Source organism: Callospermophilus lateralis, chromosome 5, assembly GCF_048772815.1.
Source record: "Callospermophilus lateralis isolate mCalLat2 chromosome 5, mCalLat2.hap1, whole genome shotgun sequence".
Classification (NCBI taxonomy): Eukaryota; Metazoa; Chordata; class Mammalia; order Rodentia; family Sciuridae; genus Callospermophilus; species Callospermophilus lateralis.
Genome location: NC_135309.1, coordinates 9,779,659 through 9,799,246, shown reverse-complemented (window position 1 = coordinate 9,799,246; position 19,588 = coordinate 9,779,659). Strand labels below are relative to the sequence as shown.

The following is a 19,588-nucleotide window of genomic DNA, read 5'->3' as shown; positions in this document are numbered from 1 at the left end:
GAGTTCATCTCTGCAGGTCTACCTGTGACCTGGAATCCTAGCCTTCCTCCTTGGCAACAGCACAAGTCCAGAGCCCTCAGACCTGCACTACACCATACACTTGAAATTCCATTTTTTCCCCTTTCCCCAAAGCAAATTCATGACAGGAAGGTGGAAAGTCCTGCTCAGCGGCGAGAAACACTCACTTCCCTGTGAAAGGTCCCAAAAGTTCAGAGCACAAGCTCTTGGTGGGAACATGGCTGAGCAGCCTGGGTCAATTGCATGTGTCTGATGTGAAGAGACAGAGACAGGCACCAGAGTGACAGGTCACCACAACCTGAAGGAAATTCCAGATATGTCAGAGTATGCATGAGCTGCGAGCTAATGTAGCAGAGGTAGAAGCTAGACTTGCAGGCCCCGGGGGAGACCTTGTCTTCATAATAACATTGCTAAATTTTATTATTAAAAATCAAGTCACAAGACCAGTTTCCACAGATTTGTATCCGCAGGCTGGAGGGAACGTTTGCATGAGTTTTAATCTTCAGAGACTGATCTATGGAAGCAAAAGAGCTCCAGGAAACAGGTAAAACACACTGATAGGCACAGACACACCAACCCAGGGCCCTGAGCCTAAGGGAATCTTACCCAAGGTTGTACCTGGCCCTGAGCCCAGGGAACCCTAGCCCACTCTGCACCTGGCCCTGAGCCCCAGGGAACCCTAGCCCACTCTGCACCTGGCCTGAGCCCCAGGGAACCCTAGCCCACTCTGCACCTTGCCCTGAGCCCCAGGAAACCTTACCCTACTCTGTACTTAGCTATGAGATCCAGAGAACCCTAGCCCACTCTATACCTGGCCCTGAGCTCAGGGAACCCTAGCCCTCTCTGAACCTGGCCCTGAGCCCAGGGAACCCTAGCCCACTCTGCACCTGGCCCTGAGCCCCAGGGAGCCCTAGCCCACTCTACACCTGGCCCTGAGACCAGGGAACCCTAGCCCACTCTGTGCCTGGCTCTGAGCCCAGGGAACCCTAGCCCATTCTTTGCCTGGCCCTGAGCTCAGGGAACCCCAGCCCACTCTACACCTGGCTCTGAGCCCCAGAGAACTCTAGCCCACTGTGCACCTGGCCTTGAGCCCAGGGAACCCTAGCCTACTCTGTACCTGGCCCTGAGCTCAAGGAAGCCTAGCCCACTCTGCCTGGCCAAATCTGGACACAGTGCCTCCACCAATAGAAATGGACCGTGGCCTCCTACGTCATCCCTACCTTGGTTTCTCACACCCAGATGCAGAGGTGTGTGTCAGATGTTTTCTTAATTTCATAATTTAGGAAACAGATTAGAGATATTAAATGTGAGACCCGAAAGTGGAGAATAGCTGGCAGAAAACAGATTAAAAGCTCTATGACAATGACTTTTTGGATAGAACCCCAAAAGCACAGGCAAAAAATGTGGAAATGAACAGAATTCCATCAAACTGACGAGCTTCTGCACAGCAAAGGACCCAATCAACAGCAGAGGAGGACAGAATGAGAGCATGCACCTGCAAGCCACACCTGACAGGGATCAGAATCCCAGACACACACGGAACCCAAAAAGCTCAACAGGAAGAAAACAAGTAATTTCATTCAAAAATGAGAGGAGGATCTAAATAGGTATTTCTCAAAATAGATATTTCTAACAAGGAGCATTCAAATGCCCAACATGTACACAAAAACTTCAGAACCACTGACAATCAGGGCAACGCAAGTTAAGACCACGAGATGAGATGTCACCTCATGCTTGTTAGAATGGTCATTATCAAAAAGACAAAAAGTAATAAATGTCAGCAGGGTGCAAAGAAAAGGGAACCCTTGGGCGCTGTGAGCACAACCACAGCAGAGAACGGCAGCCCCTGTGATCCAGCAGTTCTGCTCCTGGGCGTGTATCCAAAGGAACAGAGAGTAGTGTGTAAGTGACAACTCATTCCCACATAAACTTCCACAAAGAACACACTTGCGGTGGTGCTTCTGAGATGCTTCTTAGGCAGGGTCCCTTAAGCCAAACCAACCAAAACCAAACAGATCCAAGGAGGAGCCAGATGAGGAGTCCACCCACTGAGCACAGCAGTGTGGCTGTGGGTCCTTCACAACGCCATTCTGTGACACCGGCTGCATTTATCCCTGTGTCACAAGGAATGCCAGCAAGCACAGAGCCTCCTCCCTGTGCGGCCAGGAGACAGTCTAGACAATTCCGTCACCCACAGCTTCAGAGAGGGTCTCAGTAAGCTCTGCAGCAGAATCTGCCCTGAGCCTGAGATAAGGGTTTCCTTCCCTTGCTGGTATCTACTCTAAGCCAAGGACAAACGGAATCCCACACCAGGCCATCTGGAAGGGCACACCTGCGGCCACACTCTCAGCTCCACTGACTTAAGAGGAGGGGTCCCAAGTGCTGCTGTTCACTGACTGGCAGCCATGCCGCTGAGATTCCCAGCCCCTCAGCTCCATCTCACCCAGAGGCATGGAGTTGCCCCTGTGCACTGGCACAGCATCTTCCCAGAGTAAGTGTCCCCACGGGCACTCTCCAGGCCCCTTCTCCAGGCGATTCATCCACGGATCATTCCTCGCAAGGGTGGGATCAGCGGTTTCCAGCCAAGGAGCCCAGCGGAGTCATTATAGGTTAAAGCCACTGAGCCTGGTTGGGGGTCAGGTGGCTCTCAGTGTGAACCCATCTCCCTCTGCTCCTGGGTTTTGTACCCCTCCAGGGTTAAACTAAAGCCAGGACTTAGAATAAGGCTAGTCTATGAAAGGGACCATCCGTTCACCTGGAACAGTCACCGGAGGGACGCTGCTGAGCGAGGAACAGGGTGGGCTGAGGCTCTCTGGTCACTCCCATCCCCCGAGGGTGGTCATGGTTCAGGACATGGGAAGAAGGCTTGGGAAAGAGAGGAGCCGACTTTGACTATCCCCAACACGACAACTCCCAGGTCTGTCTGTCACCAGAGACTGGGGGGAGCCTTTAACAGACGCCTGCCCAGCCGTGGTCTTGCACTCCGGGGCTGCGGAGCCGGGAAGTCACATCCTCAGGCTCTGAGGCACCTGCTGCTGCGGCGCTGCTCTTAGTGACATCCTGCTGCACTGACCTTGTAAGATCGCCAACAGCACCATGTCTGAGGTTGGCCAGGAACCTCCCCAGGAGACCAAGATCATCAGTCCCCTTGAATGAAAACCATCTGCCTGGCTCCTTCTAGGTCCTTGGCTGCTCAGCCCTCCTGGGAGCACTCTGCTGTGAGAACAGCCAAGGAGAGGCGCCACGACCCCCAGTCCTCCCTTCCAGAAGATGCACCTAAAAGGCTACTCCCGGCTCATGAGGACAGCCTGGGCAGAGGCTGTCCTCCCAGCATGCCCAGATGCCCATTGGAAATGCCACCACAGTCATGGGCACAGGGGTGCTGAGAAACGCTGCTCACTGTCTCTCTTGACAACTAGGATGTAGTTGCAAACTGCCTGGTGCTTGTGGGACAGGGCAGGTGACAAGTCCCCTGCCATTGTGGAGCAGAGCTCCTAGAGCTGACAGCTGGTCCAGACCCGGCAGGGCGAGCCACACCGGAACCCTGAGCCACTGTGTTGTCTGCCTCACTTGGTGGCTCAGGTGACTAGGAATGGCTCCAGCAAGTCCTCCGCATGGATCAGGCACCCCAATCTGAGCTCCCCGTGTCCCAGTGCTCCAAAACCCAAAACCTCCTCAGCACTATCAGCACCCCACCATGGAAACCCCACCCGGGACCTGCAAGCCTGTGGTGACACAGGTGATCTGAAAGCCTACACAGAGACTTTGAGGCTATGTGTATGTACACACAGGAAACACAGATGGATGTCACGTTTGTACTTGAGACTTAAGTGTGAATTTGAGATATCTCATGATGTATATGTGAAGATTCCCAGATCCGCCCCAGCCCGCCTCCACAGAACACCACTGGCCTGAGGATGTGGAAGGGACACTGCACTTAGCAGCCAGATGCAAGTGCTGCTCACTTAAGCTTCCCCAGACCCCTTCTCCCAGCCCAGGAGCCTGGCCACTGCCCCCTTTACATCCTTGTTCCTCAGGGTATAGATGAGGGGGTTGGCGCTGGGTGTGACCACCGTGTAGAAGAGCGTGAGGAACTTGCCCTGGTCCTGCGAGTAGCTGTTGGCCGGCTGCAGGTACATGTAGATGATGGTCCCGTAGAATAGAGAGACCACCAGCAGGTGGGAGGAGCAGGTGCTGAAGGCCTTCCTGCGCCCCGCAGTCGACCTGATCCTCAGCACTGCGGCTGCGATCGTGCCGTACGAGACGAGGATCAGGGACAGGGGCACCAGCAGAAGCGCCACCCCCAGGGCAAAGGCACAGGCTTCCACCAGCATGGTGTCCTCACAGGACATGGCAATGAGAGCCGGCATCTCACAGAGAAAGTGGTCCACCCTGTGGCGCCCACAGCGCGAGAGCCGCATGGTCTGAGGACACATGACGAAGGCGTTCAGAAAGCCGCAGCCCCAGGCCACAGCGACCAGCTGCAGGCAGAGGCGGGGGTGCATGAGCACCATGTAGTGCAGGGGCCGGCAGACGGCCACGTGGCGGTCGTAGGACATGACAGCCAGGAGGACACACTCGGTGGAGCCCAGCACCATGTAGACATAGAGCTGGGCCACACAGCCGTGGTAGCTGATGGTCTTGTCTGGGCCCCAGAGGTTCCACAGCAGCTGAGGCACAATGCTGGTGGTGAAGCAGAGGTCCAGGAAGGACAGGTTCCCAAGGAAGAAGTACATGGGCGTGTGGAGCCTGGCATCCGCGAGGGACAAGAGGACAATGGCAGCGTTGCCCACCAGTGCCAGGACATAGAAGACCAAGACAGAGGCAAACAGGACCCTCTCCAGTCGAGGCCGGTCAGAGAAGCCCACCAGGATGAACGCCTGGAGGGAGCTGTCATTGCCGCTCCCCATGGCCACCCCACTGTGTGCAGAAACAGCGAGGGCACTGGTAAGAGAACGCAGCATGGCCCCCTGCCCGCTGCACCCAGCTGTGCACTCAAGAGAGTTCACCTCTGAGTGTACACCTACAGATGCCCATTATGCAGGGCAGTGTGCCCGACTCCCAGGTGGGGCATGGATCTGTCCCGGAGCCTGCCGCCTTGGGGAACGGTACAGGCATGTGATGACCAAGGCGGGTCAGAAGCTCAGCCAGAAGAGTTGTCGAGGGCTGGGTGTTGGCCAGTGACTCCCAACGGGTGGAGAGGGTCCTGCAGCAGCGCCTGTGTTAACGGAGGCCATGACCTGAGAGCCGGGCTCTAGCTGTGTTCTCAGAAGGAATGTGACCTGTGGCCCACTGAGCAGGATGCTCCCACAAGAGCCAGCAGGATGTGCCCAGGTACAGAGGTCAAACTCAGGGGCGACGCTCAGGGACTTTGCGAATGCACACATGAGGCCACCTTGAATGGCAGGCCATTGTATCAAAACAGGACCCAATAATTCTTGAGGTGACAGGTGTGATTCTGCCTCTGCAATACATGACCTACAACCCAGCTTGGCATCCTGTGTGTTGGCTTTCCTCATGCAAGATGGAAAGAGGACAGGGCTTTTAGGTCCTGATCCATACCTCCCATATCTACATGCCTGGTGACAGTGGGCTTATATCTTGGCCACCTACAGCCTCCAGGGCTGCAGTTATCTAAGACAAGGGCTGTAAAGGGGACCCTGCCTGTAGTGCCAATAGCTACTGAGGAAGGCCTCCCTTGAGACAGTAGTAGCAAGTGACACCAGGTAAAACAGGACAGTGGACATGGGAGTACAGAAGCATTTTGAAGGACCCCTGTGTGCCTGTGGCTGCTGCCCCACCTGTCAGCCCTCATGGTGGAGTCTGCAAACTCTGCCTGGCTGAAGCTGTGGTGGGGATCCCTAAGTTTGAATCCAACAGTTCAGACACCAGATCCCCAGCCAAGCCACACAAAGGGGTAGGAAAGTGGCAGGGAACCCTCTGAAGTGGCCAGACAAGTGCTAAAGAACCGGAAGACTTTCACAGGCACACTTTGCAAGTGTCGAGTGTGAAGAGCAGCTGAGCTTCGGTATCCACAGACCCATTGCTAAATTTCACCCCATGGAGAGACACAAGGACTGGCGATGACAAACTACACAAATTGTTTAGCAATGGCTGTCACTTAGACTGCCACTCCTGAGCCAAAATTGCAAGGTGACCTCAGGTCTTTTAAAAACATTTTTCCTCCATGCTTTATTACATCAGTGTGAGGTGGCCACTACGCATTGTCCTCTGACTTGCATCCTGCCCAGGTGTTTGGTTGACAATCATGAAATTGCAAAGGAGCTATGAAAATGTCAAATTCCTTTAGTAGTTTCATTGGCATGAAATAGTAAATGTGAACTCATTATGGAAACTTCGGCCTAATGTTCTGAAATTGGGTTGGTGAATGGGACTCGATTCTCTGACCTAAGGTTATGCTCCAACCACACCAACTCATGGAGGACAGACCAGGGCTTTCTAGGCTTTAATGGATAGAAATTAACAACAAACAGTGGGGGAACTATTTGTATTTCAGATATAATGCACATTCTTATTTAGGAATTTTTAGACCCCTTTTTCCCCTTGCAGGGACCTGCCACTGTGAGACAAAGGTATTGATCTGAAATGTGGGTTCAGGCCACACCACCCACTGAGCTAAGGTGAGACTCTCTCTGGCCACTCCTGTCTCTATGCACTCCCTCCTTCCAATAGTAGCCAAGCCCAGGGCTCAAGTCCCCCGCTCTGCACTCCCTCTTGTCCTATGCCAGCCAAGCTCGGGGCTCAGGTCCCCTGCTCTGCACTCCCCTCCTTCCTATAGCAGCCAAACCCAGGGCTCAGGTCCCCTGCTCTGCACTCCCTCCTGTCCTGTGCCAGCCAAACCCAGGGCTCAGGTCCCCTGCTCTGCACTCCCTCCTGTCTTGTGCCATCCAAGCTCAGGGCTCAGGTATGCTTCTCTGCACTCCTCTCTTTCCTATAGCAGCCAAACCCAGGGTTCAGGTCCCCTATTCTGCACTCCCTCCTGTCCTGTGCCAGCCAAGCCCAGGGTTCAGGTTCCCTCTCTGCACTCCCTCTTGTCCTCTGGCAGTCAAGCCCAGGGCTCAGGTCCCCTGCTGAGCACTCCCTCCTGTCCCCTGCCAGCCAAACCCAGGGCTCAGGTCCCCTGCTCTGTACTCCCTCCTGTCCTGTGCCAGCTAAGCCCAGGGCTCAGGTCCCCTCTCTGCACTCCCTCCTGTCCTATAGCAGCCAAGCTCAGGTCCCCTCTCTGCACTCCCTCCTGTCCTATAGCAGCCAAGCTCAGGTCTCAAGTCCCCTGCTGTGCACTCCCTCCTGTCCTGTGACAGCCAAGCCAGGTCTCAGGTCCCCTGCTCTCACTCCCTCCTGTCCTATGCCTGCCAAGCCCAGAGCTCAGGTCCCTTGCTCTGCACTCCCTTCTGTCCTGTGCCAGATAAGCTTGGGGCTCAGGTCCCCTGCTCTGCACTCCCTCCTTCCTATAGCAGCCAAATCCAGGCTCAGGTCCCCTACTCTGCACTCCCTCCTGTCCTGTGCCAGCCAAGCTTAGGGCCCAGGTCCCTTGCTCTGTACTCCCTCCTGTCCTGTGCCAGCCAAGCCCAGGGCCCAGGTCCCCTCTCTGCACTCTCTCAGGTCCTATGGCAGCCAAGCCCTGGGCTCAGGTCCCCTGCTCTGCACTTCCTCCTTTCCCATCCTTTTCGTGCAGTATGGGCTGTGGCTGCAGTCATTTGTCACCCTTCCCTCACCAACCTGCACTTACATGCCTGCAGAGAGCTCCCTTAGTCTCAGCAGTCTCTAGAGAAAAGCCTGTGATTCTTTTCACAATTGCAGAGAAGCTGTCTCTATGCTGATACAGAAGAACAGAGCTTACTGTTCAACCTGGCTCCTCTCCTACACAAGAGTGTGGTTTTATGTGTGCCTCTAGTCTCCAGGGGCACCCTGGGTTGGCCCAGCAGGGACTAGGCAAACAAGTAGAACAGAATCATCTTTATATGCCTACGATTCATTGTAGAAATCAGTGTATTCTATCTTTTTCTGAATCAGATGCAGTATCTTTCTCAAAAATGGAGTTCCAAATCAGAAGTCGGTGTTGGGAAGCTCCTTACTCTGATTCACACTAACCAATATAAGCCCTAATAGAAGCCATCACAAAGATGATTTTAGTAGAGAGTCAGACCTGAGCCTCATTTTCACACACACAAAAAAATTTCAAAGTCCTCACCCTTCTTATTCCAGGAAGGTTGAGGACCTGAGGTTCTGAAGCCCTTCTTCCCTCAATTCTAGAGATCAGGGGGAGACTTCTCCAGGAATGAGCAGCCAATTCTGGGTCTTCCGAAGGCAACTTCAATGACAACTCTGATAGAAAATCAAACAGAAAAATGACATCTGACCTGAAGAAGAGTTGGTGGAGCTTTCAGCAGTAGAAGGAGGAGGAGAAATCACTTCCTGAGGCAGGAGTGGCCAGAGTCTCACCTTAGCGCAGCGGGTGGTGTAGCCTGGACCCACATTTCAGATCAAAATGCCTTTGTCTCACAGTGACAGGTCTCTGCATGGGGGAAAAGGGGCCTCCTAGCCTGGGGTAGGGAAGCAGGCTGAGTCCCAGGCATAGCCAGGGACACCATGGCACTGGTTCACCTAGGGGCAGGAAAGGTGGCTTTCATCTCCTGTAGCTGTGGGAAATGAGGCGCCTGGGGACCTGAGGAGGCTGGTGTCAGCGTGTTTACAGACCCAAGCCCGGGGGACCCCAGGGACTACTGTGCTCTCAAGGACCCCAAGGGAGGAAGCACTGAGCTCCCAAATATAAAAAATTAGCATAAGCCTCACAAATGTAAAAGGAAGCATGCATAGAACCCACAGCAAGACCCAGACGGAAAGAACCCCCCAAGATTTCAATCCGCAGAGGCCTCCAGCCTTGGTAGATTCAAGACAACCCAAGCGCCAGCTGTCCCCCACACAGGCTCAACACCATTCTTACCCCAAACCACACCCCTTCTAATTTATAGCTACAGACAAGATTATTCTACATTTTTTAAGGAAAGGAAAATAAACTAGAAAGACAAATAGTGAGTAACTCTGAAAAGGTAAGGCACACAGAGGAGGGAAGCAGCCTACCTGACTCCAAGAGTGTGTACAGAGTCACAGGACTGGAGCAGGGAGGGGAGCAGCCCACAGGCAAAAACTGCCAGGACCTGGAGCAAGCTCCCCACATGGGCTGGAGCTTCCAAGAGGTTAGGAGCAATTCTGGGGAGAAGACACAGCCTGAGGACAGACACTGGCGCTGAGGACACCCAGGGCCTCAACATAGGTCTCCTGTGTGACCAAACATTCTGGACCATGAACTTGGGTGCAAATGGACCACACAGCTCAAGTAATTGAATGTGTTGTGGGCTTCAATGCAAACTGTAAAGCTATGAAATTTTAAAAGAAGGAGGTGAGGAAACCTTCAGGACCCAGGAAGAGGTAAAAAATTCTTAGACTTGACTCTCAGCAACCCACAAAAGGAAAGGTTATTAATTGGGCTTAACCCAAATCAAAACTCGCCTAGGAAAAGATACCACTAAGAGACTTAAAAGGCAAACTATAGAATGGAAAAATATTTTCAAACTATAACAGAGGTCTGGTGTCTAGAATATATGAAGCTCTCTCAAAAATATTAACAGTTTAACCCAATTAGAAAATGATCAAAAGTCAGGAGGAGGTGTCTCACCACAGAAGACATGTCATGTGTTGGGGACACTAGTCATTAGGCAAATGCAAATTCAGATGCAAATGAAACATCAGCACAAACCTATCAAAAAGCTCCAAAGAAAAATACATAAAATAACAAAGGCTGACAAAGAGGTAAACAAACAGGATGATGGATAGTTTTAAGAAAGGGAGAGAATGACGCCCTTAAACTGATACATGGATTTGGCTCTTGCTAGGAACCATGGCACAGGCCTGCAATCCCTGCTACTTGGAAGGCTCAGGCAAGAGGATTGCAAGTATTAGTCCCGCCTCAGCAACTAGGCAGACCCTGTCTCAAAATAAAAAATAAAAAGGCTGGAGTGTAGCTTCATCGTGGAGTACTTTCCCAGAATATGTGAGGCTCTGGGTTCCATTCCCACCTCAAAAAAATTGAAAGAGAAAAGTATGTGAATGGGGCAGAAGCTATACTGGACTTGAATTATTGCTCTTAAAACCTGACTGAAATGTCCAAGAGATTCTAAAATGAAGTTAAATGGAAAGCCTACAGCAAGCTGGTGCTGCCTCCATGTTTGGGCCCTGCCTTTCCCTCTGGCTATTCTTCGAGTCTCCACTTCAGCCCAGATGTCAACCTGTTCCATGAGTCTTGCCCTGCGCACTCTCACTGTGGTCCCCAGTGCCCCTCTGTGCTGTCATCATGGGTTCAAGTCTCCCACCACAATGGGAAACTGCCTTCTATGCCTCCTGGTTTCCCTCACCAGCTGCGAGTCCCTTTCAACCAGAATGTAAGCTCAGTGGAGTGAAGACCACATCTGCAGCCCACAGCCCACAGCACTCTCGCCAGCTTGCAACCTCCCACAGGGTGGGAGACAGACCAGAGATGAATGGAAGACAGAGGAGAGACAGGGATGATAGACAATGGCAGGTGATACAGAGATCAGAGCTGGAGGATAGACACAGGGGGCATGGATGGGTGGATGGATGGATCACAGATGACAGATGATAGACAGGTCACAGATTGCCCATACAAGATGATGGATCTGGATAGATGGATGACAGATGATGTAGACACAGGAGCTGGAGGGTAGCTCAGGATGGATGGAGGGATAGATAAGCAGACAACACATGATTGACAGGGGAGGGGGACACATGATAGATGACAGAGCTGAGAGAGATGACAGATGACTTACATATCAGATAGGTGACAGATGACATAAGATGGACAGAGATGGAGAGACAGCTGGCTGAGGGGAAGAATGACTAGCACTCCTCATGGGAACAGAGGCTTGTGTGGAACTCTGTAAAGCACATTTACCAGCTGCTCCTCACTCACACTTATGTGGATTGTATGTAGCGTAATTTTCCATGTGGGGATCTGGAGGGGTTGGCCAGACCCTGCGTGGGACACCCATAAGGTTGGCTGGTCTATGTGTGGGGACACCGGGAGGGGCTCACTGTTGCCTGTGTGGTGACACCTGCAGGGATCTCTGCCATCTCTACATAGCTGAACCTGACCCAGGCATGCTGAGTGGTTTGGCAGAAAGTCCTCTCATGAGTCAAATCCATGTCACCTTTCAGGAAATGGGGCAAGCCAGGAGATCCAGGGATGTGCCTCCTGTGCACTGAGGCCAGTGGTGACATTGTGACAGTGCTCTCCGTGCTGGGCTTGCACTGGTTCACCAGGAACCCCCATGGCGAGAACAGCCCTCACAATCAAAAGACGTTCACAGACCAAGCCAGACGATGTCTGCGCTCCCAGGGACTCTAAAGGGTGACAGCCACACTGGGAGCTCAGGAGTGAGTGTGGTGGCCAGTGTGAGGGAAGCACAGCTCTAGCTAAGGTCTGGCACAGCTGGTTCACCAGAGGCCCAGCTGCCCCAGAGACTGTGGCTGGCCTACAGGCCAGGGCTGCCCCAGAGGACACGGCTGCCCTGAAGGGTGTGGCTTCACCAGAGTCTATGGCTATTCCAGAGGCCGAGGCTTCACCAGAGTCCATGGCTTCACCCGAGGCCACAGCTGACCTGGAGGCTGTGGCTTCAGCAGAGGTCATGGCTGATTCAGAGTTCATGGCTGCCTCAGAGGCTGTGGCTTCACCAGAGTCCATGGATGCCCTAGAGGCCGTGGCTTCACCAGAGGCTGAGGCTGCCCCATAGGCCATGGATGCCCCAGAGGCTGGGGCTGCCCCAGAGGTCACAGCTGCCCGCGAGCTGGAATGCCCATGGTGCGGGGCAGAGATGCTGGATTCTCACTGGAGCCACAAGCTTCTTCACCTGCCATGAACAGTGACACCTGTCCTCAGCCACGTTACCCTGGAAGCACCCATCTCATCTCATCCAGAAGCCATGCCAGGCCCAGGAAGTACTTGGGTGGGAGCCCCTGGGGACTTGAAGTGGCTCCTTATGGTGGACACAGCTCCCTCTGCTGCTCTGATATGGAGCCATGGAGGCCCACAAGGTGGCCACAGACTGATCTGGGGTGAGAGCTTTGCTGTGTGAAGAGACTTCCTTCACTTTCAGCCATGCACCCCGGGGGAGGACTGTTCTCAAGATAATGAGACATGACTCCCACTGGATGCACCTGCCTGCAAACCTGACCCTTGAGCTAATTATCTGCTTGCACGTGGCTCAGACCCCAGAGGAGCCAGACACTAACCCTCAGGAGGCTCAGTGGGACAATAAATACTCTCTCTTGATTGAAGTCTAGAGTCCCAACCACAGGATCCCTGACCCTCTGAAGAGTCACGCATCTCCTGAGCAAGGGCTCTGTGTCCAGGGCTCAACTCCTGCTTCTCCCACTCCAGGTAGGGGGGTCAGGGCCAGGCTGGGCATGACAGCAGGCCCCCTCCTTTCTCCCGGTGGCTCCACACCACTGCAAGACTCTCACCCAGGATGGGCGGCTGAGACGGGCAAGGGAACAGAAAAGCCTTCCTAAGCCCTATCTTCCCTCTCAGCACAGCAGCTTGCAGACCCAAGAAAAAATCAGGACTGAAAGAGGTGTGCATCTATGGAAGCTGCTGACAGAGGAAAAGGCAGTAGCCTAGACTCCTGAGAGCAGGACAGAAGGGCTAAGAGCCCATGCGGACTCCTCTGCAAGCCCAGAGCGCTGGACCAGTGTCACACAGGAGGACGCAGGCAGGATGTTCAATCTGATTCCAACCAAGGTGGAAACGTCGGGTGGCAAAGAAGCCGCATGAAACGTGGAAGAAATGCCACCTGCAAGCAAGCTGTGGAGGAGCCGGCAACCCCCTACAGGAGGCCACCTGGGCAAGAGCTGAGAGACTCTTGCTGCCACTGTGGAAGGGAGGAGGTGCTCTAGTGAGAAGGGCTCCAACATGCAGAAAGGCAGGAGAAACTTGCAGACAGGGGACAGACATGCTACCCGCCTGGCCTGCTGCCTACACGTGGCCTAGGTGTGTCAGTCATCACAGAGCACCACAGCAACATGCGACATTTTATAGTGATGATGAACGTTAAGACAGCGTCTGGGGAGCTTGCCCAGGATCCACTCCAGCAGTGTTGGGAGGCAGGACGGCTCTGTGACGGAAGGACACGCAAACAGCATGAGCGCCACAAAGAGCAGGGCTGGGTGGCCTGACCAGGAGAGGGACTGTGTTGGGCGTGACGGGAGCAGCACAGAGGGGGAAAGAGGACCCCGGCTGGAACTATGCCCCCTGTGTGTGCTCAGAGCCAACAGCAAGAGGAGGTTGGTGGGACAGGAAACAGAGAGAGGCCACATCAGAGGTGGGCTGGGTGCCATGAGTGGGTGCCCGCAGGGTCCCAGTGTCCTGTAAAGAGATGCAGGGCAGATTGAACACAGCCTAGCCTGAGGAAGGGACCCATGCTGCTCCACAGCAGGATCTCCTGGGAAGGATGACAGGCCAACACCACAACAGCAGGGGTCCAGAGAGGGTTGGCCCTTCCCGTTTTTCAAGAACCTTCCTTCTGGTCCCCAACATTGGTGGCCCAACTCAACCCAGTGGTTGCCCACAGTATCATGGCACCAGGAAAATTCCTTTTAAAAAATCACATTTGTCTTTTTCTGCCTGGCTTATACCACTTAAAATGGTGGTCCCAGGCTTGTCCATTGCCCCAGGAGAAAGGATCAGCCTCCTGCTGGGCAAGGAGCTTGCCACTCTACACAGCCCTCAGCCTCCCACCCTCCTGCAGATGGACTCTGTGGCCATCAAACTAGGGTGCAGCTTCAGAAGCTCCCCTGCCTGATGTCCTCCTGCGCTATGGCCCTTAAGTGACTGCTGGTCACTGGCCACTTAACTTTGTGAGGAAACTCCATGCCGCTCAAAATAACGCCTATGCTAACTTCCCTGCCCACCACTGAGTAGAGGGCACCTGTCCTCCACACCCTGGACACATTTAAGGGTTGCTTTTGTAGTAGACACTTGGACAGAGAGGGGAGAGAAATGTGCTGATCCTCACATAAAGAATGTAAAAGAGCTGCCAGCCAAGGGGGGACACTGGAAGACAGTGGACAGGAGTCGTGGATGACAGCCGTGGCAGAAGGAAGGCTAAGAGATCTGCACTGGGCTGTTTAGCCATGACAAGGGAGTGGACACTAAGCACCCTCCACACCAGGAGGAGGCCAGCAGGTAGAACCCGCATCTCCATCAGCCAGACTTCCCCACTCCACCCGCTCCCTGCTCCTCAGAGCCCCACACAGCACCTGAGCAGTACCTACGAATGTGTCCGTCAACCAGAAACCAACAGAAATTCAAAAATATACAATACTTATTTATCCAAAATTGACCATGCTAAAGTTTGGTTTAGCTTGGTTTGGATACTGTAAGAAAGGATTCCTTTCAGGAGCGGAGGTGCAGCTGCCCAGCTGAAAGGCCAGGGCTTCCGTGCGGCAGGGGAGCGCAAGAGCGGTGACCAGGCACTGACCCTGCCCTGCCCACACTGGGTGCTCTGTGATGCTATGGTTTCCCTGGCTTGCTGTGCAGTCATTATGTATTGAAGAAAAGTCGTGTGGAGAGTAAAGAAGTCACTTCAGCATGCCTCCTCCTGCCAGGCCACTGGCAGCACACTGAGTCTGCACACCCTGAGAGAGGCATGTCATCTGCTTTCCAGGGCAGGAAGGCAGAGCCCCACGCTGGCGCTCCCTGTCCCACACCCTAGGGTCCCTGTGTCAGGCTGGCCCCACTGGATCCAGATGTGGACTCTGCGCATCAGCACTGTGCTCCTCAGCCACCCAGAGGTCCCACCATGCACAGCACCACCCCAGCCAGCCCAAAACCTACTGCCCCTGTTGTGAGCAGATTAGAACTCACACCCACCTGCTGCGACCAGTACTCTCTGAATGCCTGTACACGGCTAATGGACTGCTATCCACTGCATCTCCAGCCTGCATCACCGGGGAGTGAGCACACAGCCCCAAGATTCTGTTTCCTCTTCTTCTAACGCCACGTATGACCTTGACCCCTCCAGCTGGTGGTGCGCTTTCTGACTTTCTTGATGCACGGTGCCCACTCCTAGCGGCTGCACCTTGGTGAGGACATGCTGATCTAGAATCTGCACTTCTGAACAGAGGGTAGAGGGCTGGGAATAGGGCACACGTGCAAAATGGCACAGAGGTGTGTGAGCAGATCCATAGCCAGTCCTGGGAGGGAAAGGAAAGTCCCGAGGGAAGAGCTCACCAGAGGGACAGGGGGCAGCTCTGAGCACGTGCAGGGCAGTGTCCCCCAGGGGAGAGAAAGCAGAGGAAAGTCTGGAGAGAAGACAGGAGCACCAGGTCTCACCCGCCACCCCTGAGAGAGTCCCCGAGCCAGGCAGGAGGAGGGAATGGAGAACATCTGAGGAGCAGTTGGCCCCAGGCCATGTACAGTGGGCAGCACCAAGCAGCCCCAGGAGGTGACAGCCCACAGAGGACTAGCACAGGATGTACCCAGAGGCACACGGGTCACATACAGAGAACCAAGCCCAGGCAGGAAACGAGAGCAGACAAAGGGAAGTGACTGGTCCATGCAGGGGACCCTCAGGACAGCACCTGGAAACCTGTCCTCATGAGTGCAACAGAGCAGTTGGAGGGGAAAGAGGCTCAGAGTGCAGAGAGAAGGAAGGGACTTCAAGGACACTGGTCCTGCAGGGGCCCCCAGGTCACAAGCCCAACAGGACCAGAGGGCAACGAAGTGGAATATAAGCAGGCCATAACTAGGGAGACCCCACACACCACCAGACACACCTCCGGGCACAGTAACACCTGGACGTGGAGGCTCACTGCTGACCACTGCCCAGCTGCCAGTGAGGAAAGGACACAGTCTTCTCAGAGGCTCCAGAGAGGGAACATTCTTCTCCTCCTAAAAGGCCAGCTTCACCTAGACAAGAATACCAGGTGAAAAGCAGCACAGACAGCAAACCAGGCCCTGCAGCAGCACTGATGAAGCAACTCAGACACTGCCACAAGCCACCCATGCAGCAGATCCACGGCCTAGACACCAAGATCAGGCAGGCTGGCCACCAGGACACAGCGTGCTGCAGTGCACAAAGGCCAGCCAAGTTGGTGCGTGAAGAGAAGAGGAAGCAGAATAAATAATATGAGGTTTTCTAATTTGATGCAGGTAAAACATTTGACAAAATTCAACTTTCTTTTAATGAAAAAAATCACAAAAGTAGGAATAGAAACTATGTCAACTTAATAACAAACACACATAAAACCCACGGTAAACCTGAAATGATAGAATAAACAGTGCCCTGAAACTTAATGACCAGCCAGATGGGCAAAAACTTGTCTCAAAACTCAGCAAAGGCGTCAAATACACATTCTCCAAAGAAGATATGCAATGGCCAACATGTGAGGGAGCATATGCAGACATCACCACCAGGAAAGGACAGGGGACCCAGGTGAGGTTCAGCTCCACACCCATCGGGCAGCCAATCCAGCCTGGGTCCAGCTCATGGAGGATATGGAGACCCAGTAGTCACGTCCACTGCAGTGGAAATGCAGTGACACGGGCGCTTGCCAGACAGCCTCTTCCCCGGATTCCTCAGGTCCCCTGACTCCCAGGTCCACATTGTCCTTGCTGACTGCACACCAAAGGCTGAAACAGATTAGAGAGCACCCCACACCACACACTGGGTAGTTCTGTTCACAGCAGCAAAACCTGCCGGCGACCTCTGGGTCAGCAGCAGGTAATACACCAGCAGGTGTGTACATGTACTATGTAGCCATAAAAGGTAGGAAATCGCAACCAGCACTGCAGTGTGCACTTCAGGGCATTCGGTAAAGGAAATGAGCTAATCATGAAACTAAAAATGTAGAATGATCACGTTAGCTGAGATAGTCAGAGTGGTCAGAATCACATGCAGGCAATGAAGCTGGGGGCTGCCAGATTTGGAGGAAGGAATGAACAGACATTGGGCAGGTGCAGGTGGAGTTTGTCAGTTGGAGGATCCCGTTGTGGGAGGCAGGAGGGTTGCACCACACGATTGTGTGCCTGATACCACAGGGCACACACTAGGAACAGGTAAGCTAGAAAACTTTATCTGTATTTACCATAATGAAACAGTGGGGCAAAAAAGAAAGGGAGAGAGGTGTGCTGTCAATGAGCTGCAGTGTCTCCTCCCAGCAGAGGTAACAGCACCAGGCAGCTGCAGGGCAGCTGGTCACCAGCCCTCCTCCTGAACCAGGGCCTTCCCTGACTGCTAGAGAAGGACACAGCAGGCACTGTCCCCCAAGAGCCTTTCCTGGAAGAGATGTGCATGCCAAGTGCTGAAGCCCCTTCCCCTCTGGACAGCAGCAAGGCTTTGGAATGGATTGAGAGTGAAACTTAGTCATAGAGAAAAGAGTAGGAATAACAAGAATAAGTGCACAGGTGAGGCCACGGGGCTCAGCATGGACCTCCACATGAAGTCTGCCTTAGATGCAGCAGGTCTCCCTCCTGCAGAGTCACCAGCAAAGGCAGAGATTGACAGAGCAGACCCACACAGGGAGGGCTTCTCCTAAAACTGATGGGACCACCCACCACCATGGTGAAGGCCTCAGAGTGTTGCCATGGAGACACTGAAATGAAAACACCCTGCACATTTCACCTCTCTCTGCAGACAGTGGAGAGCCAGAGCCATGGGAGGAGAAAGCGTGAGCTCCCCAGCAACATCATCCTGCTGGGCTTCTCAGGTACCAACCTGGAGTGCCCCCTCTGCACAGAGATGCTGGTCTCCCGCATCCTCAAGCTCACAGGCAATGACCTCACCATCTCTCTCTCCCTGCTGGAAACCAGAGTCCAGATGCCCACGTACCTCCTCCTGGACAAGCTCTCTGTGCTGGACCTCTGTGTCACCTGCACCATCATGCCACAGATGCTGGCCAACCTCTGGGGGACAAGAAGACGATTACCTCCTGGGGCTGCATCACACAGTCCTACCTCTTCCACTGGACAAGCTTCAAGAATGTGCCCTGCTGATGAAGATGGCCTTTGACCTCTACATGGCAATGTGCCAGCCCCTCCAGTACCCACTCATCATGTGCCTGTGGGTGTGTCGGCAGCTGGCTGCCGCAGCCTAGTCCACCAGCCTGGTCAACTCTGTGCTCCAAGCCACACTCAGCCTCCAGCTTCCCTTCTGTGGGCACCACACCCTGGACCACTTCTTCTGCGAGTTGCCAGCCCTGATCAAGCTGGTTTGTGTGACACCAGGGCAAGCGACCTGGCCCTGACCTTGGGAGCCATCCCTTTTGGCATAGTGGCTCCACTGTTGTGCTCATCTCCTGCACCTGCGTTGCTAGGGCCCAGCACAAGGCACTGGTATCTGCAGCACCTACCGGCTGGTCGTCCTCATGTAATTTGGGCCAGGAATCATCATATACCTCCAGCCCCCGCCAATAGCACCCAGGTCAAGTTCAAGTCCCTCTTCTACTGGGTTGTCCCCCACTGCTCAACCCCCTGCTCTACACCCTAAGAAGAAGGATGTGAAAGCAGCCTGGAGCGGGGGGGCTGCTTCCCAGGGCTGGCTCAGGTCCTAAGGAGCGGTGTTCTCCACCTGTCTCCTGGAGCAACGGCATGCACACACCACCACACTGCTCAAGCAAGTCTCTGTGCCCACAGAGGAAGGGCTCCCTTCCCCCTCGTCAACCATTCCATGACAGGAAGAATCTTCAGACTCAAAAATCTCTAAGCACCATTGTGTCAACCTTGGCTCTTTGTCAGCGTGACTGTCCAGAGCCAGAAGGACTAGCATTGTCCCCACCCCCAAGGAGTGGAAAGTATCACCTTGGAACCCTTTCCCACAACCACTCCCCTTGCCCAGGTGCCTTCCAACAAAATTTGCTGACACCTCAAAACATGAACCATTTATGGTGAAAACTCTCAAAGTCCTTTCTTTGAAATATACATCCCACATCATCATAACACATGATGCTAGCCTCCACAGCCACCAACTGTATCACAGCACCGCAGAGCTGCCTGCTCCCGCCTACCTGTGATGACCCACCTTTCCCCATCCATTCCTCCCTCCCTCCCACTCTGCTCATCCTCTGATCACAAACCACATTCCACTCACATCTACTGTAAGATTAACCTATTCAGATTCCACACGAGTGAGATCTGTGGTCTTTCTGTTCCTGACTTATTTTACTTAACATATTAAAAATGCATGGCTTTCAAAAGTCCACATATTATTCAGTGTCTGTTGTGATATTGCCTTTTTCATCCCGTATGCTAGTAATTTGAGTTCTCTCTCTTCTTCTCTTCATTAGCGTGCCTAAGGGTCTGTCGATTTTATTTATTTTTTTCAAAGAACCAACTTTTAGTTTTGTCAATTTTTTCAATTGCTTCTTTTGTTTCGATTTCATTAATTTCAGCTCTGATTTTAATTATTTCTTGTCTTCTACTTCTTTTGCTGTTGTTTTGCTCTTCTATTTCTAGGATTTTGAGTTGAAGTATTAGATC

The 19,588-nt window shown here is 53.4% G+C and overlaps 2 pseudogenes; one reads left to right on the top strand and one right to left on the bottom strand.

Moving 5' to 3' along the window:
* Positions 1–3,983: 3,983 nt before the first annotated feature.
* On the bottom strand, positions 3,984–4,928 carry LOC143386930 (putative olfactory receptor 2W6 pseudogene; annotated as a pseudogene).
* Positions 4,929–11,849: 6,921 nt separating this feature from the next.
* LOC143386934 (olfactory receptor 2G3-like) lies at positions 11,850–18,663 on the top strand (annotated as a pseudogene).
* Positions 18,664–19,588: the final 925 nt, after the last annotated feature.